The 19,688-nt window shown below is 42.5% G+C and overlaps 1 protein-coding gene across 1 annotated transcript in view; it reads right to left on the reverse strand.

The window, feature by feature from the left end:
• The window catches only part of LOC134087445 (uncharacterized), a 281,964-nt gene that overhangs the window by 198,959 nt on the left and 63,317 nt on the right, over positions 1-19,688 (reverse strand). The gene's annotated exons all lie outside the window — the stretch shown is intronic.

Genomic DNA, 19,688 nt, shown 5'->3' on the forward strand with positions numbered 1-19,688 from the left:
ATTTATTATTATTATTATACTTCTATTCCTCTTACCCTTAACTTTTTTGCCCTTTTTCACCAACTTGGCATGCTCTAAAACTCTTGAAATTTGGCAGCTACCTGTAGAATTGATGCCTCTACTGAGAGACAGACCTCTGGCCTAGGGTGTGGCTCAGGGACTCTATAGCGCCACCTACCGCACTCTCTGTTGTGGTTGACACATACATTCACGGAAATGAACCAAATTTGGTGGACATGTGTGTTGTATTATTCTGAACAAGTTTTACATTCAAACTATATAGTGAATCTTAGAAGAATTTGAATTATGTGAGATTTTCAGATTTTTGCACATCATGTATTTTGAAATACTTCTCCTAGACGGTTTATCGAAATCATGTCCTTTCAGCAGTAAAATGATCTTGAGGGGTTGCCCGAGAGGAATTGCGACCAGATTTTTGAATTTCAAAAGTATATTGAAATGGCGAAGGTTTGAATCTAGGTGTCTTATAAAAAAAACAAAAAGTTGGTGTTATAGGCAGAAAACAGTGACTAATTTGGATGAAATTTGATGGAGTATTAGTTAGTGTGTTTGTAGTGACAGTCATATACAAAGTTTTGAATTTGGTGTTGTTTGTGTTTTTTAAAAGCACATTAATGATTGTGGTGGACACAGTTTTAGCTAAAATATTTTGAAGCGAGTTGATGAATAATTATAATCATATCAACCTATGCTGCAATTTTGATTTCAACCATGTTAACAGAAAGTGAGATATTTAGGTTTATTAGGTTTTTATAGGTCTGTTTCCCTAGCCGCGCATGGTCTTGCTCCCTCACTGTGGCTCACCCACTCTACCCCTCCTTTTCTGTTTCCCTCCCCCCACAGTTCTTCCCACCCCTCCCCTCTCTCCCAGCTGGATGTCTCTCTAACCTCCCCCGCTTTCCACACAGAGACTCAGACACAGACACAGACACACACACACAGACACACACACACACACACACACACACACAGACACACACACACACACACACACACACACACACAAACACACACACACACAGAGTCAAGAATGACAGTGTGATGCAAAGTAAAAGGTAAAGAAAAGATCATGTGTATAAAGATTTTACTCAGGTTAAGTCATTTTTGTGATAGAATTGGGGACTGACTAAGTCAGACCCAAGTTCTAATCCTCATAAAACTGCTTGGTTGGAATGGCATGTAATAACCAGAATACAGTAAAGTCATGTATTTTGAAACACTTGTCCTAGACGGTTTATCGAATCAAACCAAGGGTTTATCAAATCATATCATATCAGCAGTAAAATGATCTTGAGGGGTTGCCCAAGAGGAATTGTGAAGTATATTGAAATGGTGAATGTTTGAATTGGGGTGTCTTTTAAGACAGAAAAAGCCCGCAAGGGGCATTGATGGGCCCAAGCACCTGTAGTCTGTGACCCAAATTTGCTACCTCTAGACTGAGACAGAGCCCTGGCCTAGGGTGTGGCTTAGGGACTCCTGGTCACTCACTCACTCACTCACTCACACACACACACACACACACACACACACACACACACACACACACACACACACACACACTCTCACTCACACACACACACACACACACTCTCCTCACTCACTCACTCACTCACTCACTCACTCACTCACTCACTCACTCACACACACACACACACACACACACACACACACACACACACACACACACACACACACACACACACACACACACACACACACACACACACACACACACACACACACACACCCCCCCCCCCCCCCCTTGAGGCAGCCGTGGCCTACTGGTTAGGGCTTGGGGCTTGAAACAGGAGGGTTGCCGGTTCAATCCCCAACCAGTCCACCACTAAAGTGGTTCTTATCCTCACAAAAATGCACCATATCAACACACTGGTTATCATCTCAAATTTGGACTACAAATATGGATACAGAGATAGAGCTCTGGCCTATGGTGTGGCTTAGGGGCTCTATAGCGCCACGTAGCGCGTTGTGTACTGTGGTTGACTCATATATTCATGAAAATGAACCAAATTTAGTGGGCTTGTGTGTTATTGCTACCACTAGTGAGAGACAGAGCTCTGGCTTAGAGTGTGGCTTAGGGACTCTAGAGCGCCACCTAGCGCATTGTCTGTTGTGGTTGACACACACATTCACGAAAATGAACCAAATTTGGTGGGCTTGTGCGTTATTGCTATCGATAGTCAGAGATAGAGCTCTGGCCTGGGGTGTGGCTTAGGGACTCTATAGCGCCACCTAACGTGTTGTCTGTTGTGGTTGACACATACATTCAGGAAAATTGACCAAATTTGGTGGGCATGTGTGTTGCTCATGCACATGCCCACCAACACGTACATGTTGCTTTGTTAGATTCCGAAATGTCACAGGTCTCCGCACCGCAGGTGCTCGGGCCCGCCATCGCCGCTTGCGGCTATATTTAGGGCCCGAGCACCGAGGTGCGGCCACTGAAAGTGGCTGCACCGTAGGTGCAAGGCCCTATTGTTTTTGCTCAGATTATTATTATAGTTTTTCCGTCTTACCGAATTCCTTTTTTCACCAACTTGGCATGCTCTAAAACTCTTGAAATTTGGCAGCTGTGTGTGGAATTGGTAACGCTACTCAGAACCAGAGCTCTGGCCTAGGGTGTGGCTCAGGAGCAGTATAGCGCCACCTAGCGTGTTGTCTGTTGTGGTTGACACATACATACATGAAAATGAATTAAATTTGGTAGACATGTGTGTTTCATTAATCTGAACTACTTTTACATTTAAATGATATAGTGAATCTTAGAAGAATTTGAGATATGATTATGATTATGATTTTTGCACGTCATGTATTTTGAAACACTTCTCCTAGACGGTTTATCGAAATCATGTCATTTAAGCACTAAAATGATCTTGAGGGGTTGCCCGAGAGGAATTGCGACCAGATTTTTGAATTTCAAAAGTATATCGAAATGGCGAAGGTTTGAACATAGGTGTCTTATAAAAGGAACAAAAAGTTGGTGTTATAGGCAGAAAACAGTGAATAATTTGGATGAAATGTAATGGAGTATTAGTTAGTGTGTTTGCAATGACAGTCATATACAAAGTTTTGAATTTGGTGTTGTTTGTGATTTTTAAAAGTGCATTAATGATTGTGGTGGACACAGTTTTAGCTAAAATATTTTGAAGCGAGTTGATGAATAATAATAATCACATTAACCTATGCTGCAATTTTGACTTTAACCACATTAACAGAAAGTGAGTTATTTAGGTTTTCTTATGAGGATGGCTCTGTGTTACGATCTTTCCTCATCCGCGCCTTCATGTTGGTCCTGTTACACACACAGAACCACATTTAACCGCACACACATTACACACGCGCAAGCTTTCCAGAGAGTTACGCACACACACAGCCTCCCCCTTGACCCCTTTGCCTCCCTCCCTCTCTCTCTTTCTATCTTAGCCCCCCTCATTTGCATACCGACCCCCCACACACTCTCTCACCCATCCCCCATGCCTCTCTGGTGGTGGTAAGAAGGCCAACAGGTGATAACCCAACTTGAGGATGAGAGAAGGCACCACAATCCTGCAACTTATTTGCCATGTGTGTGTGTGACAACACCTTGGTTAATAGATCTTAAACTTTCCTTAATATTAGACAATGATTAAAGAAGGCTTAAGAACGCTCTGTCGGGTTGTCTGTTGTGGTTGACACATACATTCACAAAAATGAACCAAATTTGGTGGGCTTGTGTGTTATTGCTATCTCTAGTCAGAGACAGAGCTCTGGCCTAGGGTGTGGCTAAGGGACTCTATAGCGCCACCTAGCGCATTGCCTGTTGTGGTTGACACATACATTCACGAAAATTAACCAGATTTGATGGGCTTGTGTGTTATCCCTATTGCTAGTCAGAGACAAACTCTGGCCAAAGGTGTGGCTTAGGGACTCTATAGCGCCACCTAGAGCATTGTTTGTTGTGGTTGACACAAACATTCACAAAAATGAACCAAATTTGGTGGGCTTGTGTGTTATTGCTGCCGCTAGATAAAAACAGAGCTCTGGCCTCGGGTGTGGCTTAGGGACTCCATAGCGCCACCTAGCACATTGCCTGTTGTGGTTGACACGTACATTCACGAAAATTAACCAAATTTGATGGGCTTGTGTGTTATTCCTATTGCTAGTCAGAGACAGAGCTCTGGCCAAAGGTCTGACTTAGGGACTCTATAGCGCCACCTAGAGCATTGTTTGTTGTGGTTGACACAAACATTCACAAAAATGAACCACATTTGGTGGGCTTGAGTGTTATTGCTGCCGCTAGATAAAGACAGAGCTCTGGCCTCGGGTGTGGCTTAGGGACTCCATAGCGCCACCTAGCGCATTGTCTGTTGTGGTTGACACGTACATTCACGAAAATGAACCAAATTTGGTTGGCATATGTTTTGCTATAGCTATTCAGAGACAGAGCTCTGGCCGAGGGTGTGGCTTAGGGACTCTATAACGCCACCTAGTGTGTTACCTCTTGTGGTTGACATATACATTCACGAAAATGAATCAAATTTGGTGAGCTTGTGTGTTATTACTGCCGAAGGTCAGAAACAGAGCTCTGGCCTAGGGTGTGGCTTAGGGACTCTATAGCGCCACCTAGCGCATTGTCTGTTGTGGTTGATACATTCACGAAAATGAACCACATTTGGTGGGCATGTGTGTTATTGCTACCGCTAGTCAGGGATAGAGCTCTGGCCTAGGGTGAGGCTTAGGGACTCTATAGCGCCACCTAGCACATTGTCTATTATTGTTGACACATACATACACAACAATTAGGTACGCTTGTGTGTTATTGCTGCCACTAGTCAGAGACAGAGCTCTGGCCTTGGGTGTGGCTTTGGGACTCTATAGCGCCACCTAGCTTGTTTTCTGTTGTGGTTGACACATATATTGATGAAAATTAACCAAATTTGGTGGGCATGTGTGTGCTCATGCACATGCAAACCAACAAGTACGTGTTGCTTTGATAGATTCCGCAAATGTCACGGGTCCGCACCGCAGGTGCTCGGGCCCGCCATCGCCGCTTGCGGCTATATTTAGGGCCCGAGCACCGAGGTGCGGCCACTGAAAGTGGCTGCACCGTAGGTGCAAGGCCCTATTGTTTTTGCTCAGATTATTCTTATTATTATTATTATTATTATAGTATAATTATCTTACCAGTAACATTTTTCACCAACTTGGCATGCTCTAAAACTCTTGCGATTTAGCTGGCATATGTAGAATTGCATTTGATACTCAGACACAGAGCTGTGGCCTAGGGTGTGGCTCAGGGACTCTATAGCGCCACCTAGCGCGCCGTCTACTGTGGTTGACACATACATTCACGGAAATGAACCAAATTTGGTGGACATGTGTGTTGTATTATTCTGAACAAGTTTTACATTCAAACTATATAGTGAATCTTAGAAGAATTTGAGTTATGATTATGATTATGATTTTTGCACATCACGTATTTTGAAATACTTCTCCTAGACGGTTTATCGAAATCATGTCATATAAGCACTAAAATGATCTTGAGGGGTTGCCCGAGAGGAATTGCGACCAGATTTTGGAATTTTTGAAGTATATTGAAATGGCGAAGGTTTGAATTATGGCGTTTTATTAAGAAACAGGAAGTTGGTGTTATAGGCAGAAAAAAGGTTAGGAATTGTATGTAATTTGGCAGCTACATGTGGAATTGCTTCTGCTAGTCAGAGACAGGGCTCTGGCCTAAGGTGTGGCTTTGGGACTCTATAGCGCCACCTAGCAGCACGTTATCTGTTGTGGTTGACACAAACATTCACGAAAATGAACCAAATTTGGTGGACTTGTGTGTTATTGCTGTGGCTAGTCAGAGACAGAGCTTTGGCCTAGGGTGTGGCATAGGGACTCTATAGCGCCACCTAGCAGCACGTAATCTGTTGTGGTTGACACAAACATTCACGAAAATTAACCAAATTTGGTGGGCATGTGTGTTATTGCTATTGCTAGTCAGAGACAGAGCTCTAGCCAAGGGTGTGGCTTAGGGAATCTATAGCGCCACCTAGCAGCACGTTATCTGTTGTGGTTGACACAAACATTCACGAAAATGAACCAAATTTGGTGGGCTTGTGTGTTATTGCTATTGCTAGTCAGAGACAGAGCTCTAGCCAAGGGTGTGGCTTAGGGACTCTATAGCGCCACCTAGCATATAGGCTGTTGTAGTTGTCACATACATTCACGAAAATTAATCAAATGTGGTGGGCTTGTGTGTTATTGCTACCACTAGTCAGAGACAGAGCTCTGGCCTAGAGTGTGGCTTAGGGACTCTAGAGCGCCACCTAGCGCATTGTCTGTTGTGGTTGACACATACATTCACGAAAATGAACCAAATTTGGTGGGCATGTGTGTTATTGCTATAGCTATTCAGAGACAGCGCTCTGGCCAAGGTTGTCTTAGGGACTGTATAGCGCCACCTAGTGCATTGTCTGTTGTGGTTGACACACGCATTCACGAAAATGAACCAAATTTGGTGGGCTTGTGCGTTATTGCTATCGATAGTCAGAGATAGAGCTCTGGCCTAGGGTGTGGCTTAGGGACTCTATAGCGCTACCTAGCATGTTGTCTGTTGTGGCTGACACATACATTCAGGAAACTTGACCGAATTTGGTGGGCATGTGTGTTGCTCATGCACATGCCCACCAACACGCACATGTTGCTTTGTTAGATTCCGAAATCTCACAGGTCTCCGCACCGCAGGTGCTCGGGCCCGCCATCGCCGCTTGCGGCTATATTTCTTATTATTATTATTATAGTATAATTATCTTACCAGTAACATTTTTCACCAACTTGGCATGCTCTAAAACTCTTGCAATTTAGCTGGCATATGTAGAATTGCATTTGATACTCAGACACAGAGCTGTGGCCTAGGGTGTGGCTCAGGGACTCTATAGCGCCACCTAGCGCGCCGTCTACTGTGGTTGACACATACATTCACGGAAATGAACCAAATTTGGTGGACATGTGTGTTGTATTATTCTGAACAAGTTTTACATTTAAACTATATAGTGAATCTTAGAGGAATTTGAGTTATGATTATGATTATGATTTTTGCACATCACGTATTTTGAAATACTTCTCCTAGACGGTTTATCGAAATCATGTCATATCAGCACTAAAATGATCTTGAGGGGTTGCCCGAGAGGAATTGCGACCAGATTTTTGAATTTTTGAAGTATATTGAAATGGCGAAGGTTTGAATTATGGCGTTTTATTAAGAAACAGGAAGTTGGTGTTATAGGCACGAAAAAAGGTTAGGAATTGGATGTAATTTGGCAGCTACATGTGGAATTGCTTCTGCTAGTCAGAGACAGAGCTCTGGCCTAAGGTGTGGCTTTGGGACTCTATAGCGCCACCTAGCAGCATGTTATCTATTGTGGTTGACACAAACATTCACGAAAATGAACCAAATTTGGTGGACTTGTGTGTTATTGCTACTACTAGTCAGAGACAGAGCTTTGGCCTAGGGTGTGGCTTAGGAACTCTATAGCGCCACCTAGCACATAGTCTGTTGTGGTTGACACATACATTGATGAAAATGAACCAAATTTGGTGTGCTTGTGTGTTATTGCTATCGCTAGTCAGAGACAGAGCTCTGGCCTAAGGTGTGGCTTCGGGACTCTATAGCGCCACCTAGCAGCATGTTATCTGTTGTGGTTGACACAAACATTCACGAAAATGAACCAAATTTGGTGGACTTGTGTCTTATTGCTATGGCTAGTCAGAGACAGAGCTTTGGCCTAGGGTGTGGCATAGGGACTATATAGCGCCACCTAGTGCGTTGTCTGTTGTGGTTGACACATACATTCACGAAAATGAACCAAATTTGGTGGACTTGTGTGTTATTGCTATCGGTAGTCAGAGACAGAGCTTTGGCCTAGGGTGTGGCTTAAGGACTCTATAGCGCCACCTAGCGCATTGTCTGTTGTGGTTGACACAAACATTCACGAAAATTAACCAAATTTGGTGGGCTCGTGTGTTATTGTTTTTGCTAGTTAGAGACAGAGCTCTGGACTAGGGTGTGGCTTAAGGACTCTACAGCGCCACCTAGCACATTGTCTGTTGTGGTTGACACAAACATTCACAAAAATGAACCAAATTTGGTGGGCATGTGTTTTGTTATAGCTATTCAGAGACAGAGCTCTGGCCGAGGGTGTGGCTTAGGGACTCTATAGCGCCACCTAGTGTGTTACCTGTTGTGGTTGACATACATTCACGAAAATGAATCAAATTTGGTGAGCTTGTTTGTTATTACTGTTGCTAGTCAGAAACAGAGCTCTGGCCTAGAGTGTGGCTTAGGGACTATAGCGCCACCTAGCAGATTGTGTGTTGTTGTTGACGCATACATTCAGGAAAATGAACCAAATTTGGTGGGCATATGTGTTATTGCTATAGCTATTCAGAGACAGCGCTCTGGCCAAGTGTGTCTTAGGAACTGTATAGCGCCACCTAGCGCATTGTCTGTTGTGGTTGACACACACATTCACGAAAATGAACCAAATTTGGTGGGCTTGTGCGTTATTGCTATCGATAGTCAGAGATAGAGCTCTGGCCTAGAGTGTGGCTTATGGACTCTATAGCGCCACCTAGCGTGTTGTCTGTTGTGGTTGACACATACATTCAGGAAAATTGACCAAATTTGGTGGGCATGTGTGTTGCTCATGCACATGCCCACCAACACGCACATGTTGCTTTGTTAGATTCCGGAATGTCACAGGTCTCCGCACCGCAGGTGCTCGGGCCCGCCATCGCCGCTTGCGGCTATATTTATTATTATTATTATACTTCTATTCCTCTTACCCTTAACTTTTTTGCCCTTTTTCACCAACTTGGCATGCTCTAAAACTCTTGAAATTTTGCAGCTACCTGTAGAATTGATGCCTCTACTGAGAGACAGACCTCTGGCCTAGGGTGTGGCTCAGGGACTCTATAGCGCCACCTAGCGCGCCGTCTACTGTGGTTGACACATACATTCACGGAAATGAACCAAATTTGGTGGACATGTGTGTTGTATTATTCTGAACAAGTTTTACATTCAAACTATATAGTGAATCTTAGAAGAATTTGAATTATGTGAGATTTTCTGATTTTTGCACATCATGTATTTTGAAATACTTCTCCTAGACGGTTTATCGAAATTATGTCATTTAAGCACTAAAATGATCTTGAGGGGTTGCCTGAGAGGAATTGCGACCAGATTTTTGAATTTCAAAAGTATATTGAAATGGCGAAGGTTTGAATCTAGGTGTCTTATAAAAGAAACAAAAAGTTGGTGTTATAGGCAGAAAACAGTGACTAATGTGGATGAAATTTGATGGAGTATTAGTTAGTGTGTTTGTAGTGACAGTCATATACAAAGTTTTGAATTTGGTGTAGTTTGTGTTTTTTAAAAGCGTATTAATGATTGTGGTGGACACAGTTTTAGCTAAAATATTTTGAAGCGAGTTGATGAATAATTATAATCATATCAACCTATGCTGCCATTTTGATTTCAACCATGTTAACAGAAAGTGAGATATTTAGGTTTATTAGGTTTTTATAGGTCTGTGTGCCTAGCCGGCACGGTCTGGCTCCCTCACTGTTTCCCTCCCCCCACAGTTCTTTCCACCCCTCCCCTCTCTCCCAGCTGGATGTCTCTCTAACCTCCCCCGCTTTCCACATAGAGACTCAGACACAGACACAGACACAGACACACACACACACACACAGACACACACACACACACACACACAGGTTTGAACCTAGGTGTCTTATAAAAGGAACAATAAGTTGGTGTTATAGGCAGAAAGCAGTGACTAATTTGGATGAAATTTAATGGAGTATTAGATAGTGTGGTTGTAGTGACAGTCACATTCAAGTTTTGATGTTGTTTGGTGTGGTTGTGATTTTGTCACTTATAATAGCATATTAATGATTGTGGTTGACACATAGTTTTACCTAAAGTATGAGATGAGTTTACAAATACTAATAGTCATATTAACCTATGCTGCAATTTTGACTTTAAACACATTAACAGAAAGTGAGTTATTTAGGGTTATTTGTTTGATGCCCTAGGGAATGAAACTCAATTGTCTGTAAAAGTCTCTCACTCATTTGACATTCTGTGGTCGAGAGCACTGTCCCCGCCCACTACACCATGTGATTTGTTAGTCAGTGCAGATCCAGGCGACCCCATAGAAGTCTCAGTCAATGTAGCTCTATACTGAGTGTTTTCGTGGATTTATATCGTGGAAACAGTGCAATCATTTTGACTTTTTGTCTACGGAGTTATTCTTGAAAGTAAGGTAACAGTTTTGTTGAAACGCAACTTTGCAAGCTATTTGATGCGGTTCAATAAGTTGGCTAAAGCGCTCGTTTCCTCCATCTAGCTAACTCCAAGTGATGTACGTTAGTGATATGGTGTTTACTAGCTAGTTTATCTCAGCTTACAAATAGAGCCTTGATAGCCTAGGTGACAGCCTAACTGGGCCTACTGAAACATAATCCAAACTTTTGACAGTTGTAAAATGTAACGTAAAGTTCAAATGTGTCACTGTTTGGGAGTAGCCTGCCGTTTGGGAGCTAACGTTATAGCAAGGCAGGTTTTTGTCACGTTCGGTAATTAACAAGTCCCAGTGCGATAACGAACGTCAAATAGCCTACTGTAGTTGGTCTTGTTTGAAAAGGTCTAGCGGAAAACACAACAGGCACCTAGGGCCAGCCGTAGTAAATTCGACCTGGTTTTAAATCTTGGCCTAAGCTAGCTAGCTAGCTAGCTAAGCTAGCTAGCTAACTCCAATTGATGCACGTTAGCGATATGGTGTTTACTAGTTTATTTTAGCTTACAAATAGAGCATTGATAGCCTAGGTCTCAGTTTAACTCCTGAAACATAATCCAAACTTTCCACAGATGTAAAACGTAATGAGAAGTTCAAATGTGTCACATTTTGGGAGTAGCCTACCGTTTGTGAGTGGAAGCTAGCTAATGCCTTAATTAGTGGAGGACGTAAGTTTGAAACCACAACGAACTTACTCTGCCTAACTGAAGGAGGACGTTTCTCCATGGACATCTAGAAAGCAGGAGAGAAGATGACAGAACTAGAACTGGCCGTCTGCTTAGCTTTCAATCAAGGTAAGAACATTTCCCTGCAGTGCAAGGCAGGTTAATGTTATTCAGTTGTGGTGATTAATTGCCTTTAAATTGAGTGAACCATCTATCTATTCAAAATAATCTAAACGTTTCCCCTATCTGGAAATACGTTAGTTTGGTGCCACCGATTCATATGAGCAGTCGTGCAATGTGTGTGTGATCCAAGTGAAACCATACGAGGCTAGAAACAACCATATTTTTCAAACGATTGATTCCTGCAACTAATACATGCAAACAGCATAGGCAGACTGCCTAATCCTAGTTTTTGAAACGATTGAAGATGGTATGAACATAGTTTATCCCTTTGCATGCGTTTGCAAACATGCTCTGGGTAGACTTCAAAACGTTTTTTTATTATTTGATCTGCCATCACTAAGCCTAGTTAAATTAGGCTATAGGCCTATGCATTAATAACCTTGCCTATGATGGACTGAGAAATTTGCTGTCGACGTTAGGCATGAAACGGTAGGCTCAAATTATTTATTTAAAATACGTAATTTATGAAGTTGTTGTTGGCTTTGCCACGCGTTCGCATCCAGTTCGACGTGTCCGGATTTTCCGATAATGACGGCAATCTCGTGATGGCAATATTCATGGGTTTCATCAGGTCCCTTTCCACAGGTGTGTTAATCAAGCACCATGCAGTCTGCATTGATAATCAAGGTGCTTGATTTTATACACCTGTGGAAAGGGACCTGATGAAACCCATGAATTGACTTTTAATTTCTGCGCGTGTAAACTAGTCTAGGCTACAGTGCCTGAAGTTAGCTGTGACAGACTAGCCTACTGGTTTTCATAGTTTTAGCCACAAAGCCTGTCTAACCTAGGTCAACTGAATTGTTTAGTTATCACCTTGTCATTTCGCGTTTTTCCAGCCTTATCTCCGTGCGCCCCATTCAAGACGTCATTCAAAACATATTTCGGGATAGCCATCTCACTATGAGAAAACGTATGACGACAGTGCTAAGAAATTAACACATTGGCATGCTTGGTAAACTTGTCTTGCACATAATATTGAGCTGATTTTTTTTAGTGAAAATGGCCTGTAGCATTGTGCTGATAGATGAAAAAAAGTCGCCTATTTAAAGGCACAGTTTGAATTTTAATCCTAGCTCTCCATTTAGTGTGTGCACTTGAACAAATGATGTAGCTTATAACAGTAGGGCCAGACATTTGTTTTTAGGAGGAAAGGTGATGGACATATTACTTTGGAAGGATAGGGAGTGGTGCAATTTGATTTTCTTTGGAACTTAAATATCATCAAGCAACCTCTTCAAACAGCATCAATATATCAATAGGCCTATTCACTATTATATTGTACAGGACTAGAGCTAGAGGGCTAAGGGGGTAGGCTATGTTATCAAGTAGGTCTATATTAAAACATGTAGTCAACATTATAACTTTATGTTGGTTTAAGTGAAAACAAAGCATGTCATGAACTAGGAAAATCCATGGTTCTACATCATTGTTGGCAAAATGATCATGATAGCTGCCCTACATATTTCAGCCATATCTGGTTAAGTCTTGAGTAGGCCTAGGCTACTTTGCTATAAATTAGTCGTAGACTTATTACAATATAGTCTATGTATATATATCGAGGGCTGAGAACCACAGGGGCGTAAGTGACATTTCACCAACTTTACAATAGAGCCAAAACAAATCTAACTGCTTATGTTCACAGTTAAAGACCTTTGGTTTTTGTTTTTGTCAATCATTTAATATTTATAAATATTTTACTTCTATAATTGTGTCAGCTAAAAAGAGCTCAAGAGCTTTCAGGTGATATATATAACTCAATTTTGACCAAAATGTCACTTACGCAACTGCCCCTTTGGTTCTCAGCCCTCGATATATGTTATAATGTTTATATGTATCACAGTTTATAAACAGTCCTCATAAAAGTCATCTGATGTTATCATTTAAGGGGTCATTTTTGAAAACTTTCTCCTGAGGGTGCTGGGTATATTTTCCTCTTTTTTGTCCTTTGCCAATCACACCCCTGAAATATGGTGTGAATCAATCTCATCGAGTGCTGTCATTAAGAAAAAGAACAAGGAAACTTGATATGACAGAGCAGGAAAGACTCATTTTCTATGCCCCATTCAGTTAACCTAATGATAGTTGCTGGTTCAGTATTCGGCTAAGGTTGTATCAAATTTCCTGGTTCTTTATCCTACAGTGACCTCAAACAACAGGGCTTTGAATTTGTTCACACACAATTTCAATACTGGAAAACTGGTCTTGAAAGTCCTTAAAAAGTGCTTGAATTTGGCCATGACAATGGTGTACAAAACCTGTGCATATAAATTTAACGGTCTATCGTAGCAATAACAGCAACATTTTCTTTTATTTGGACTTCGAAAATACTTTTTATGAGGAACATTTAAAACCCTTGAACTAATAAAGTAAATTAAGTGAGAGGAAGTGTGCGGACCTTTTACTCTTTTTTTGAACATTTAAAACCCTACAATTTATCTTCGTGGCAGAAGGCGTACTTTAGAAATTTCACAGACAAAATTGTTTTTGCTACCCCTAGTCAGAGACAGAGCTCTGGTCTAGGGTGTGGCTTAGGGACTCTATAGTGCCACCTAGCAGATTGTGTTGTGGTTGACGTGTACATTCACGAAAATGAAGCAAATTTGGTGGTTTTACGTGTTATTGGTGTCGCTACTGAAAGATAGAGCTCTGGCCTAGGGTGTGGCTTAAGGACTAAGCGCCACCTAGTTTGTTGTCTGTTGTGGTTGACGTGTACATTCATGAAAATGAACCAAATTTATTGGACTTCTTTCGTATTGCTATCGCTAGTCAGAAAAGGAGCTCAGGCCTAGGGTGTGGCTTAGGGACTCTATAGCGCCACCTAGCGTGTTGTCTGTTGTGGTTGACACATATATTCACGAAAATTAGTCACATTTGGTGGGCATGTGTGTTATTGCTACAGCTAGTCAGGGACAGAGCTCTGGCCTAGGGTTTGGCATAGGGACTCTATAGTGCCACTTAGCACGTTGTCTTTTATGGTTGACACATACATTGACACAATTAGGTAGGCTTGTGTGTTATTGCTACCGCTAGTCAGGGACAGAGCTCTGGCCTAGGGTGTCGCTTAGGTACTCTATAGTGCCACCTAGCATGTTGTCTTTTGTGGTTGACACATATATTCACAAAAATGAACCAAATTTAGTGGGCATGTATGTTGCTCATGCACAGGCACACCAACCCACACATGTTGCTTTGTTAGATTCCGAAATGTCACAGGTCTCCGCACCGCAGGTGCTCGGGCCCGCCATCGCCGCTTGCGGCTATATTTCTTATTATTAGGGCCCGAGCACCGAGGTGCGGCCGCTGTAGCAGCGGCTGCACCGTAGGTGCAAGGCCCTATTGTTTTTGCTCAGATTATTATTATTATTATTAGGGCCCGAGCACCGAGGTGCGGCCACTGAAAGTGGCTGCACCGGAGGTGCAAGGCCCTATTGTTTTTGCTCAGATTATTCTTATTATTATTATTATAGTATAATTATCTTACCAGTAACATTTTTCACCAACTTGGCATGCTCTAAAACTCTTGCAATTTAGCTGGCATATGTAGAATTGCATTTGATACTCAGACACAGAGCTGTGGCCTAGGGTGTGGCTCAGGGACTCTATAGCGCCACCTAGCGCGCCGTCTACTGTGGTTGACACATACATTCACGGAAATGAACCAAATTTGGTGGACATGTGTGTTGTATTATTCTGAACAAGTTTTACATTCAAACTATATAGTGAATCTTAGAAGAATTTGAGTTATGATTATGATTATGATTTTTGCACATCACGTATTTTGAAATACTTCTCCTAGACGGTTTATCGAAATCATGTCATATCAGCACTAAAATTATCTTGAGGGGTTGCCCAAGAGGAATTGCGACCAGATTTTTGAATTTTTGAAGTATATTGAAATGGCGAAGGTTTGAATTATGGCGTTTTATTAAGAAACAGGAAGTTGGTGTTATAGGCAGAAAAAAGGTTAGGAATTGGATGTAATTTGGCAGCTACATGTGGAATTGCTTCTGCTAGTCAGAGACAGAGCTCTGGCCTAAGGTGTGGCTTTGGGACTCTATAGCGCCACCTAGCAGCATGTTATCTGTTGTGGTTGACACAAACATTCACGAAAATGAACCAAATTTGGTGGACTTGTGTGTTATTGCTACTACTAGTCAGAGACAGAGCTTTGGCCTAGGATGTGGCTTAGGAACTCTATAGCACCACCTAGCACATAGTCTGTTGTGGTTGACACATACATTGATGAAAATGAACCAAATTTTATGTGCTTGTGTGTTATTGCTATCACTAGTCAGAGACAGAGCTCTGGCCTAAGGTGTGGCTTCGGGACTCTATAGCGCCACCTAGCAGCATGTTATCTGTTGTGGTTGACACAAACATTCACGAAAATGAACCAAATTTCGTGGACTTGTGTCTTATTGCTATGGCTAGTCAGAGACAGAGCTTTGGCCTAGGGTGTGGCATAGGGACTATATAGCGCCACCTAGTGCGTTGTCTGTTGTGGTTGACACATACATTCACGAAAATGAACCAAATTTGGTGGAGTTGTGTGTTATTGCTATCGGTAGTCAGAGACAGAGCTTTGGCCTAGGGTGTGGCTTAAGGACTCTATAGCGCCACCTAGCGCATTGTCTGTTGTGGTTGACACAAACATTCACGAAAATTAACCAAATTTGGTGGGCTCGTGTGTTATTGTTTTTGCTAGTTAGAGACAGAGCTCTGGGGCCCGTTGCACAAAAGCAGAATTAAGACATTCGGGATAAGTTACTGAGCCGCGATCACTGAATCCTAAACAAGAGCATAGCGGCTGAATTGGTTGCACAAAGACCAATCCAGGATGAGCAGACACGGATTCATCAAGCCAGGTGTAAGTTATTCGGTGTATGTGCGCGTTCGCGTTCTCCCCCAAATAACTCGCGGTTGGAATAAAAAAGACGCGAAAAATAGCGTCTTGCACACAAAGTAAACAACCGCTTTTGATATAGACTAACAACGAGGTAAAGTTTTACTTTTTTGGATGGGGGATCATGATTATTTCTGTTACATAGCGGGAGTAGGTGTGGCAGATCAACTGAATGCAAAGTTACGTATGCACCCACGTGTGTGAGAGCTTCCTTGTCTCGGCACGCAACGTCATTAGGAAGCGCTTTGCCACCGCAAAGATGCACAAAGTATCTTAATTTGTCTTAAAAGCCGAATTAGTTCAAAACACCTTCGAAAAATGTCCCCTCCACTTCCAATCAACTACTACAGCAGCCTATTCATCAAACATCTGTCAAAAAAGAAGCAAACAACGAGTAGGCTATGCTATTAATTATAAGGCCACCATAATTTAAATGACATCCATATGGTATTAGGCAGACATTCTGCTGTGTTTTGCGAGTAAATGCGTGTTGCAAATAATATATAAATGGAATCTACAGCTCTTTAAAAAAAACCACGTGGAGGTCTCATTTGAATGACAGCTAGCTGAACCAATCAGATAATGTAATTACCATTAGAATCAACTTATCTTGGCTGTGAGCCTGGTCAGGAGCAGGCTAGCTCCACAGAATAAATCGCCATGGTAACTTATACCATAACATATCCTGCTGCCCCCTATCCCGCTTTTGTGCAACTGGATCACGGATAAATTGAGCCAGGATAACCAAGATATCCCGGGTTAATCCCTTATCCTAGTTTTGTGCAATAGGCCCCTGGACTAGGGTGTGGCTTAGGAACTCTATAGCGCCACCTAGCACATTGTCTGTTGTGGTTGACACAAACATTGATGAAAATGAACCAAATTTGGTGTGCTTGTGTGTTATTGCTATCGCTAGTCAGAGACAGAGCTCTGACCTAAGGTGTGGCTTCGGGACTCTATAGCGCCACCTAGCAGCATGTTATCTGTTGTGGTTGACACAAACATTCACGAAAATGAACGAAATTTGGTGGACTTGTGTCTTATTGCTATGGCTAGTCAGAGACAGAGCTTTGGCCTAGGGTGTGGCATAGGGACTATATAGCGCCACCTAGTGCGTTGTCTGTTGTGGTTGACACATACATTCACGAAAATGAACCAAATTTGGTGGGCTTGTGCGTTATTGCTATCGATAGTCACAGATAGAGCTCTGGCCTAGGGTGTGGCTTAGGGACTCTATAGCGCTACCTAGCACATTGTCTGTTGTGGTTGACACATACATTCAGGAAAATTGACCAAATTTGGTGGGCATGTGTGTTGCTCATGCACATGCCCACCAACACGCACATGTTACTTTGTTAGATTCCGAAACTTCACAGGTCTCCGCACCGCAGGTGCTCGGGCCCGCCATCGCCGCTTGCGGCTATATTTATTATTATTATTATTATAGTTTTTTCCTCCTTACCTGTTTTTTTTTTCACCAACTTGGCATGCTCTAAAACTCTTGTAATTTGGCAGCCATTTGTAGAATTGCAATCGAAACCCAGACACAGAGCTCTGGCCTAGGGTGTGGCTCAGGGACTCTATAGCGCCACCTATCGCGCTGTCTGTTGTGGTCGACACATGCATTCACGAAAATGGCCCAGATTTGGTGGGCATGTGTGTTCTATAAATCTGAACAACTTTTACATTTACACTCTATAGTAAATATTGGAAGAATTTGAGTTATGATTATGATTATGATTTTTGCACATCATGTATTTTGAGACACTTCTCCTAGACGGTTTATCGAAATCATGTCATTTCAGCAGTAAAATGATCTTGAGGGGTTGCCCAAGAGAAATTGCGACCAGATTTTTGAATTTCAAAAGTATATTGAAATGGCGAAGGTTTGAATCTAGGTGTCTTATAAAAGAAACAAAAAGTTGGTGTTATAAGCAGAAAACAGTGAATAATTTGGATGAAATTTGATGGAGTATTAGTTAGTGTGTTTGTAGTGACAGTCATATACAAAGTTGTGAATTTGGTGTTGTTTGTGATTTTAAAAGTGCATTAATGATTGTTGTGGACACAGTTTTAGCTAAAATATTTTGAAGCGAGTTGACGAATAATAATAATAATCATATCAACCTATGCTGCAATTTTGACTTTAGCCATGTTCACAGTAAGTGAGTATTTAGGTTTATTTGTGTTTGTATTTGTGTTTGGAGTATGTGTCTCATGCTCCATCCATTTAGCTGCGCAGGAGTAGGTGCTCTCTCTCTCTCTCTCCCCCTCCCCCGACATTCTCTCTCTCTCTCTCTCTCTCTCTCTCTCGCGCGCGCGCACACACACACACACACACACACACAAACGCGCGCGCGCGCGCACACACACACACACACACACACACACACACACACACACACACACACACACACACACACACTCCCCATTCTCCATTTGTCTATCCTACTTCTTCTAGCCTATCCTAGCCCCAAGCACATTCTCTGATGTAGTTGACACATACATTCAAGGAAATTGACCAAATTTGGTCAGCTTGTGTGTTATTGCTACTGCTAGTCAGAGACAGAGCTCTGGCATAGGGTGTGGCTTAGGGACTCTATATCGCCACCTAGCACATTGTCTGTTGTGGTTGACAAGTTCATTCACTAAAAAGGACCAAATTTGGTGAGCATGTGTTTTGCTATAGCTATTCAGAGACAGAGCTCTGGCAAAGGGTGTGGCTTAGGGACTCTATAGCGCCACTTAGTGTGTTACCTGTTGTGATAGACAAATACATTCACGAAAATGAATCAAATTTGGTGAGCTTGTGTGTTATTACTGCCTTAAGTCAGAAACAGAGCTGTGGCCTAGGGTGTGGCTTAGGGAGTCTATAGCGCCACCTAACGCATTGTCTGTTGTGGTTGATACATTCACAAAAATGAGCCACATTAGGTGGGCATGTGTGTTATTGCTACTGCTAGTCAGGGATAGAGCTCTGGCCTAGGGTGTGGCTTAGGGACTCTATAGCGCCACCTAGCACTTTGTCTATTATGATTGACACATACATTCTCGACAATTAGGTACTCTTGTGTGTTATTGCTGCCACTAGTCAGAGACAGAGCTCTGGCCTTGGGTGTGGCTTAGGGACTCTATAGCACCACCTAGCTTGTTGTCTGCTGTGGTTGACACATACATTGATGAAAATTAACCAAATTTGGTGGGCATGTGTGTTGCTCATGCACATGCAAACCAACAAGTATGTGTTGCTTTGTTAGATGCCGAAATTTCACCGGTCCGCACCGCAGGTGCTCGGGCCCGCCATCGCCGCTTGCGGCTATATTTAGGGCCCGAGCACCGAGGTGCGGCCACTGAAAGTGGCTGCACCGTAGGTGCAAGGCCCTATTGCTTCTGCTCAGATTATTATTAGGGCCCGAGCACCGAGGTGCGGCCACTGAAAGTGGCTGCACCGTAGGTGCAAGGCCCTATTGCTTCTGCTCAGATTATTATTATTATTATTATTATTATTATTATTATGTCTGTGGAATCCTCTTACAGGTCATGTTTGGCCTTTTT

Source organism: Sardina pilchardus, chromosome 1, assembly GCF_963854185.1.
Source record: "Sardina pilchardus chromosome 1, fSarPil1.1, whole genome shotgun sequence".
NCBI lineage: Eukaryota > Metazoa > Chordata > Actinopteri > Clupeiformes > Clupeidae > Sardina > Sardina pilchardus.